The sequence below is a fragment of the Epinephelus fuscoguttatus genome, linkage group LG24, assembly GCF_011397635.1.
Source record: "Epinephelus fuscoguttatus linkage group LG24, E.fuscoguttatus.final_Chr_v1".
NCBI classification, from domain to species: domain Eukaryota; kingdom Metazoa; phylum Chordata; class Actinopteri; order Perciformes; family Serranidae; genus Epinephelus; species Epinephelus fuscoguttatus.
Window position 1 is genome coordinate 22,290,714 of NC_064775.1, and position 7,500 is coordinate 22,298,213.

Sequence of the window (7,500 nt, forward strand, 5' to 3'; positions counted from 1 at the left end):
GCTGGAGTACAAGTGCTGCAGAGGCTCTGCCGGAGTACCAGGGGCGCGGAGGCTCTGCTGGAGTATAAGTGTTGCAGAGGCTCTGCCGGAGTACCAGGGGCGCGGAGGCTCTGCTGGAGTACCAGGGGCGCGGAGCCTCTGCTGGAGTACCAGAGGCGCGGAGCCTCTGCCGGAGTACCAGAGGCACGAAGCACTCGGGAAAAACCTCTAAGTTTGAGACGGGGAGAAGGCGCTGGCGGAGGCAGCCGGAGGTCCGCTGCTTCCCCCCCCTTCCTTCCTCCCGTGTGACACGGTTTGGGGTGGTTGTCCAAGCCACCATCCGCACGATATCAGAAAGCAGGTTTTTCGAAAGCAGTGGCTCCTGAGAAGTGGGCCTGGCTGAGGGCCCGAGCACCTACCAGGCTCTGCTGGAGTACCAGGGGCGCGGAGCCTCTGCTGGAGTACCAGAGGCGCGGAGGCTCTGCTGGAGTACCAGGGGCGCGGAGCCTCTGCTGGAGTACAAGTGTTGCGGAGGCTCTGCCGGAGTACCAGGGGCGCGGAGCCTCTGCTGGAGTACCAGGGGCGCGGAGCCTCTGCTGTAGTACAAGTGGCGCGGAGGCTCTGCTGGAGTACCAGAGGCGCGGAGCCTCTGCCGGAGTACCAGAGGCGCGGAGGCTCTGCTGGAGTACCAGGGGCGCGGAGCCTCTGCTGGAGTACCAGGGGCGCGGAGCCTCTGCTGGAGTACCAGAGGCGCGGAGCCTCTGCCGGAGTACCAGAGGCACGAAGCACTCGGGAAAAACCTCTAAGTTTGAGACGGGGAGAAGGCGCTGGCGGAGGCAGCCGGAGGTCCGCTGCTTCCCCCCCCTTCCTTCCTCCCGTGTGACACGGTTTGGGGTGGTTGTCCAAGCCACCATCCGCACGATATCAGAAAGCAGGTTTTTCGAAAGCAGTGGCTCCTGAGAAGTGGGCCTGGCTGAGGGCCCGAGCACCTACCAGGCTCTGCTGGAGTACCAGGGGCGCGGAGCCTCTGCTGGAGTATAAGTGCTGCAGAGGCTCTGCCGGAGTACCAGGGGCGCGGAGGCTCTGCTGGAGTACCAGGGGCGCGGAGCCTCTGCTGGAGTACCAGAGGCGCGGAGCCTCTGCCGGAGTACCAGAGGCGCGGAGCCTCTGCTGGAGTACCAGAGGCGCGGAGCCTCTGCTGGAGTACCAGAGGCGCGGAGCCTCTGTCTAAGTTTGAGACGGGGTGAAGGCGCTGCGGGTGGCAGCCGGAGGTCCGCTGCTTCCCCCCCCTTCCTTCCTCCCGTGTGACACGGTTTGGGGTGGTTTTCCAAGCCACCATCCGCACGATATCAGAAAGCAGGTTTTTCGAAAGCAGTGGCTCCAGAGAAGTGGGCCTGGCTGAGGGCCTGAGCACCTACCAGGCTCTGCTGGAGTACCAGGGGCGCGGAGGCTCTGCCGGAGTACCAGAGGCGCGGAGCCTCTGCTGGAGTACCAGGGGCGCGGAGCCTCTGCTGGAGTACCAGAGGCGCGGAGCCTCTGCTGGAGTACCAGGGGCGCGGGGGCTCTGCTGGAGTACCAGGGGCGCGGAGCCTCTGCCGGAGTACCAGGGGCACGAAAGCACTCGGGAAAAACCTCTAAGTTTGAGACGGGGAGAAGGCGCTGGCGGAGGCAGCCGGAGGTCCGCTGCTTCCCCCCCCTTCCTTCCTCCCGTGTGACACGGTTTGGGGTGGTTTTCCAAGCCACCATCCGCACGATATCAGAAAGCAGTGGCTCCAGAGAAGTGGGCCTGGCTGAGGGCCCGAGCACCTACCAGGCTCTGCTGGAGTACCAGGGGCGCGGAGCCTCCGCCGGAGTACCAGGGGCACGAGGCTTGGTTTGGAGTACCAGGGGCGCGGAGCCTCTGCTGGAGTACCAGGGGCGCGAGACTTGGTTTGGAGTACCAGGGGCGCGAAGCGCTGGGCGGCGCGGCCAAGGGGGTTTAGTCCGCGGAGGGGTGCTTAAGTGTGGAGTGCGCGGAGGCGGCCGGTGCAGGAGGTCCCCAGGCTGTCGGAGGCTCCCCCGGAGAGAGGGGAGAGAGCTGGCCATGGAGCTGGGAGAGGAGGGATTCATTAAAGCCGGGCTCCGGGGCTGCGCGGAGGTGGGTGAGAGGGAGGCCTGGGAGCTGGAGAGTCTCCCCAGGAGAGGGTGAAGTGAGGCTGGGAGAAGTGGGATTCATTCCCCCTTCAAAGCCGGGCTGCGGGGCTGCGCGGAGGTGGGAGAGAGGGAGGCCTGGGAGCTGGAGAGTCTCCCCAGGAGAGGGTGAAGTGAGGCTGGGAGAAGTGGGATTCATTCCCCCTTCAAAGCCGGGCTGCGGGGCTGCGCGGAGGTGGGAGAGAGGGAGGCCTGGGAGCTGGAGAGTCTCCCCCCAGGCAGGGGAGAGAAGACAGCCACATACAGCCAGGGAGATGGGTGAAGTCAGGCTGGGAGAAGTGGGATTCATTCCCCCTTTAAAGCCAGGCTGCGGGGCTGCGTGGAGGTGGGAGAGAGGGAGGCCTGGGAGCTGGAGAGTCTCCCCCCAGGCAGGGGAGAGAAGACAGCCACACGCAGCCATGGAGGTGGGTGAAGTCAGGCTGGGAGAGGAGGGATTCATTCCCCCTTTAAAGCCTGGCTGCGGGGCTGCGCGGAGGTGGGAGAGAGGGAGGCCTGGGAGCTGGAGAGTCTCCCCCGGGCAGGGGAGAGAAGACAGCCACACGCAGCCATGGAGGTGGGTGAAGTCAGGCTGGGAGAGGAGGGATTCATTCCCCCTTCAAAGCCGGGCTCCGGGGCTGCGCGGAGGTGGGAGAGAGGGAGGCCTGGGAGCTGGAGAGTCTCCCCCCAGGCAGGGGAGAGAGAAGAGAGCCACACGCAGCCATGGAGATGGGTGAAGTCAGGCTGGGAGAGGAGGGATTCATTCCCCCTTTAAAGCCGGGCTCCGGGGCTGCGTGGAGGTGGGAGAGAGGGAGGCCTGGGAGCTGGAGAGTCTCCCCAGGAGAGGGTGAAGTGAGGCTGGGAGAGGAGGGATTCATTCCCCCCTTTAAAGCCAGGCTGCGGGGCTGCGCGGAGGTGGGAGAGAGGGAGGCCTGGGAGCTGGAGAGTCTCCCCCAGGCAGGGGAGAGAAGACAGCCACATACAGCCAGGGAGATGGGTGAAGTCAGGCTGGGAGAGGAGGGATAAATCCCCCCTTTAAAGCCAGGCTGCGGGGCTGCGTGGAGGTGGGAGAGAGGGAGGCCTGGGAGCTGGAGAGTCTCCCCCAGGCAGGGGAGAGAAGACAGCCACATACAGCCAGGGAGATGGGTGAAGTCAGGCTGGGAGAAGTGGGATTCATTCCCCCTTTAAAGCCAGGCTGCGGGGCTGCGTGGAGGTGGGTGAGAGGGAGGCCTGGGAGCTGTAGAGTCTCCCCCCAGGCAGGGGAGAGAAGACAGCCACACGCAGCCATGGAGATGGGTGAAGTGAGGCTGGGAGAGGAGGGATTCATTCCCCCTTTAAAGCCAGGCTGCGGGGCTGCGTGGAGGTGGGAGAGAGGGAGGCCTGGGAGCTGGAGAGTCTCCCCAGGAGAGGGTGAAGTGAGGCTGGGAGAAGTGGGATTCATTCCCCCTTTAAAGCCAGGCTGCGGGGCTGCGTGGAGGTGGGTGAGAGGGAGGCCTGGGAGCTGCAGAGTCTCCCCCCAGGCAGGGGAGAGAAGACAGCCACATACAGCCAGGGAGATGGGTGAAGTGAGGCTGGGAGAGGAGGGATTCATTCCCCCCTTTAAAGCCGGGCTCCGGGGCTGCGTGGAGGTGGGAGAGAGGGAGGCCTGGGAGCTGGAGAGTCTCCCCCCAGGCAGGGGAGAGAGAAGAGAGCCACACGCAGCCATGGAGCTGGGTGAAGTCAGGCTGGGAGAGGAGGGATTCATTCCCCCTTTAAAGCCAGGCTGCGGGGCTGCGTGGAGGTGGGTGAGAGGGAGGCCTGGGAGCTGGAGAGTCTCCCCCGGGCAGGGGAGAGAAGACAGCCACACGCAGCCATGGAGGTGGGTGAAGTCAGGCTGGGAGAGGAGGGATTCATTCCCCCTTTAAAGCCAGGCTCCGGGGCTGCGCGGAGGTGGGAGAGAGGGAGGCCTGGGAGCTGGAGAGTCTCCCCAGGAGAGGGTGAAGTGAGGCTGGGAGAGGAGGGATTCATTCCCCCTTTAAAGCCAGGCTCCGGGGCTGCGTGGAGGTGGGTGAGAGGGAGGCCTGGGAGCTGGAGAGTCTCCCCCAGGCAGGGGAGAGACGACAGCCACATACAGCCAGGGAGATGGGTGAAGTCAGGCTGGGAGAGGAGGGATACATCCCCCCTTTAAAGCCAGGCTCCGGGGCTGCGCGGAGGTGGGTGAGAGGGAGGCCTGGGAGCTGGAGAGTCTCCCCCAGGAGAGGGTGAAGTGAGGCTGGGAGAAGTGGGATACATCCCCCCTTTAAAGCCAGGCTCCGGGGCTGCGTGGAGGTGGGAGAGAGGGAGGCCTGGGAGCTGGAGAGTCTCCCCAGGAGAGGGTGAAGTGAGGCTGGGAGAAGTGGGATACATCCCCCCTTTAAAGCCAGGCTCCGGGGCTGCGTGGAGGTGGGAGAGAGGGAGGCCTGGGAGCTGGACAGTCTCCCCAGGAGAGGGTGAAGTGAGGATGGGAGAAGTGGGATTCATTCCCCCTTTAAAGCCGGGCTCCGGGGCTGCGCGGAGGTGGGTGAGAGGGAGGCCTGGGAGCTGGAGAGTCTCCCCCAGGAGAGGGTGAAGTGAGGCTGGGAGAAGTGGGATTCATTCCCCCTTTAAAGCCGGGCTGCGGGGCTGCGCGGAGGTGGGAGAGAGGGAGGCCTGGGAGCTGGAGAGTCTCCCCAGGAGAGGGTGAAGTGAGGCTGGGAGAAGTGGGATTCATTCCCCCTTCAAAGCCGGGCTGCGGGGCTGCGCGGAGGTGGGAGAGAGGGAGGCCTGGGAGCTGGAGAGTCTCCCCCAGGAGAGGGTGAAGTGAGGCTGGGAGAGGAGGGATTCATTCCCCCTTTAAAGCCAGGCTGCGGGGCTGCGTGGAGGTGGGTGAGAGGGAGGCCTGGGAGCTGCAGAGTCTCCCCCCAGGCAGGGGAGAGAAGACAGCCACACGCAGCCACGGAGATGGGTGAAATCAGGCTGGGAGAGGAGGGATACATCCCCCCTTTAAAGCCAGGCTCCGGGGCTGCGTGGAGGTGGGTGAGAGGGAGGCCTGGGAGCTGCAGAGTCTCCCCCCAGGCAGGGGAGAGAAGACAGCCACATGCAGCCATGGAGATGGGTGAAGTCAGGCTGGGAGAGGAGGGATTCATTCCCCCCTTTAAAGCCTGCATGCGGGGCTGGGTGAAGGTGGGTGAGAGGGAGGCCTGGGAGCTGGAGAGTCTCCCCAGGAGATGGGTGAAGTCAGGCTGGGAGAGGAGGGATTCATTCCCCCCTTTAAAGCCTGCATCCAGAGCTGGGTGAAGGTGGGTGAGAGGGAGGCCTGGGAGCTGCAGAGTCTCCCCCCAGGCAGGGGAGAGAAGACAGCCACACGCAGCCATGGAGATGGGTGAAGTCAGGCTGGGAGAGGAGGGATTCATTCCCCCCTTTAAAGCCAGGCTGCGGGGCTGCGTGAAGGTGGGTGAGAGGGAGGCCTGGGAGCTGCAGAGTCTCCCCCCAGGCAGGGGAGAGAAGACAGCCACATGCAGCCATGGAGATGGGTGAAGTCAGGCTGGGAGAGGAGGGATAAATCCCCCCTTTAAAGCCTGCATCCAGAGCTGGGTGAAGGTGGGTGAGAGGGAGGCCTGGGAGCTGCAGAGTCTCCCCCCAGGCAGGGGAGAGAGAAGAGAGCCACATACAGCCATGGAGATGGGTGAAGTGAGGCTGGGAGAAGTGGGATTCATTCCCCCCTTTGAAGTCAGGCTCCAGAGCTGGGTGAAGGTGGGTGAGAGGGAGGCCTGGGAGCTGGAGAGTCTCCCCAGGAGAGGGTGAAGTCAGGCTGGGAGAGGAGGGATTCATTCCCCCCTTTAAAGCCTGCATCCAGAGCTGGGTGGAGGTGGGTGAGAGGGAGGCCTGGGAGCTGCAGAGTCTCCCCCCAGGCAGGGGAGAGAAGACAGCCACACGCAGCCATGGAGATGGGTGAAGTCAGGCTGGGAGAGGAGGGATTCATTCCCCCCTTTAAAGCCTGCATCCAGAGCTGGGTGAAGGTGGGTGAGAGGGAGGCCTGGGAGCTGCAGAGTCTCCCCCCAGGCAGGGGAGAGAAGACAGCCACACACAGCCATGGAGCTGGGTGAAGTCAGGCTGGGAGAGGAGGGATTCATTCCCCCCTTTAAAGCCTGCATCCAGAGCTGGGTGAAGGTGGGTGAGAGGGAGGCCTGGGAGCTGCAGAGTCTCCCCCCAGGCAGGGGAGAGAAGACAGCCACACGCAGCCATGGAGATGGGTGAAGTCAGGCTGGGAGAGGAGGGATTCATTCCCCCCTTTAAAGCCTGCATGCGGGGCTGGGTGAAGGTGGGAGAGAGGGAGGCCTGGGAGCTGGAGAGTCTCCCCAGGAGAGGGTGAAGTGAGGCTGGGAGAGGAGGGATTCATTCCCCCCTTTAAAGCCTGCATCCAGAGCTGGGTGAAGGTGGGTGAGAGGGAGGCCTGGGAGCTGCAGAGTCTCCCCCCGGGCAGGGGAGAGAAGACAGCCACACGCAGCCATGGAGCTGGGTGAAGTCAGGCTGGGAGAGGAGGGATTCATTCCCCCCTTTAAAGCCTGCATCCAGAGCTGGGTGAAGGTGGGTGAGAGGGAGGCCTGGGAGCTGCAGAGTCTCCCCCCGGGCAGGGGAGAAGACAGCCACACGCAGCCATGGAGCTGGGTGAAGTCAGGCTGGGAGAGGAGGGATTCATTCCCCCCTTTAAAGCCTGGCTCCAGAGCTGGGTGAAGGTGGGTGAGAGGGAGGCCTGGGAGCTGCAGAGTCTCCCCCCAGGCAGGGGAGAGAAGACAGCCACACGCAGCCATGGAGATGGGTGAAGTCAGGCTGGAGAGGAGGGATTCATTCCCCCCTTTAAAGCCTGCATCCAGAGCTGGGTGAAGGTGGGTGAGAGGGAGGCCTGGGAGCTGCAGAGTCTCCCCCCAGGCAGGGGAGAGAAGACAGCCACACGCAGCCATGGAGATGGGTGAAGTCAGGCTGGGAGAGGAGGGATTCATTCCCCCCTTTAAAGCCAGGCTCCAGAGCTGGGTGAAGGTGGGTGAGAGGGAGGCCTGGGAGCTGCAGAGTCTCCCCCCAGGCAGGGGAGAGAAGACAGCCACACGCAGCCATGGAGATGGGTGAAGTCAGGCTGGGAGAGGAGGGATTCATTCCCCCTTTAAAGCCTGCCTGCGGGGCTGGGTGAAGGTGGGAGACAGAGAGAGGGAGGCCTGGGAGCTGGAGAGTCTCCCCAGGAGAGGGTGAAGTGAGGCTGGGAGAGGAGGGATTCATTCCCCCCTTTAAAGCCTGCATCCAGAGCTGGGTGAAGGTGGGTGAGAGGGAGGCCTGGGAGCTGCAGAGTCTCCCCCCAGGCAGGGG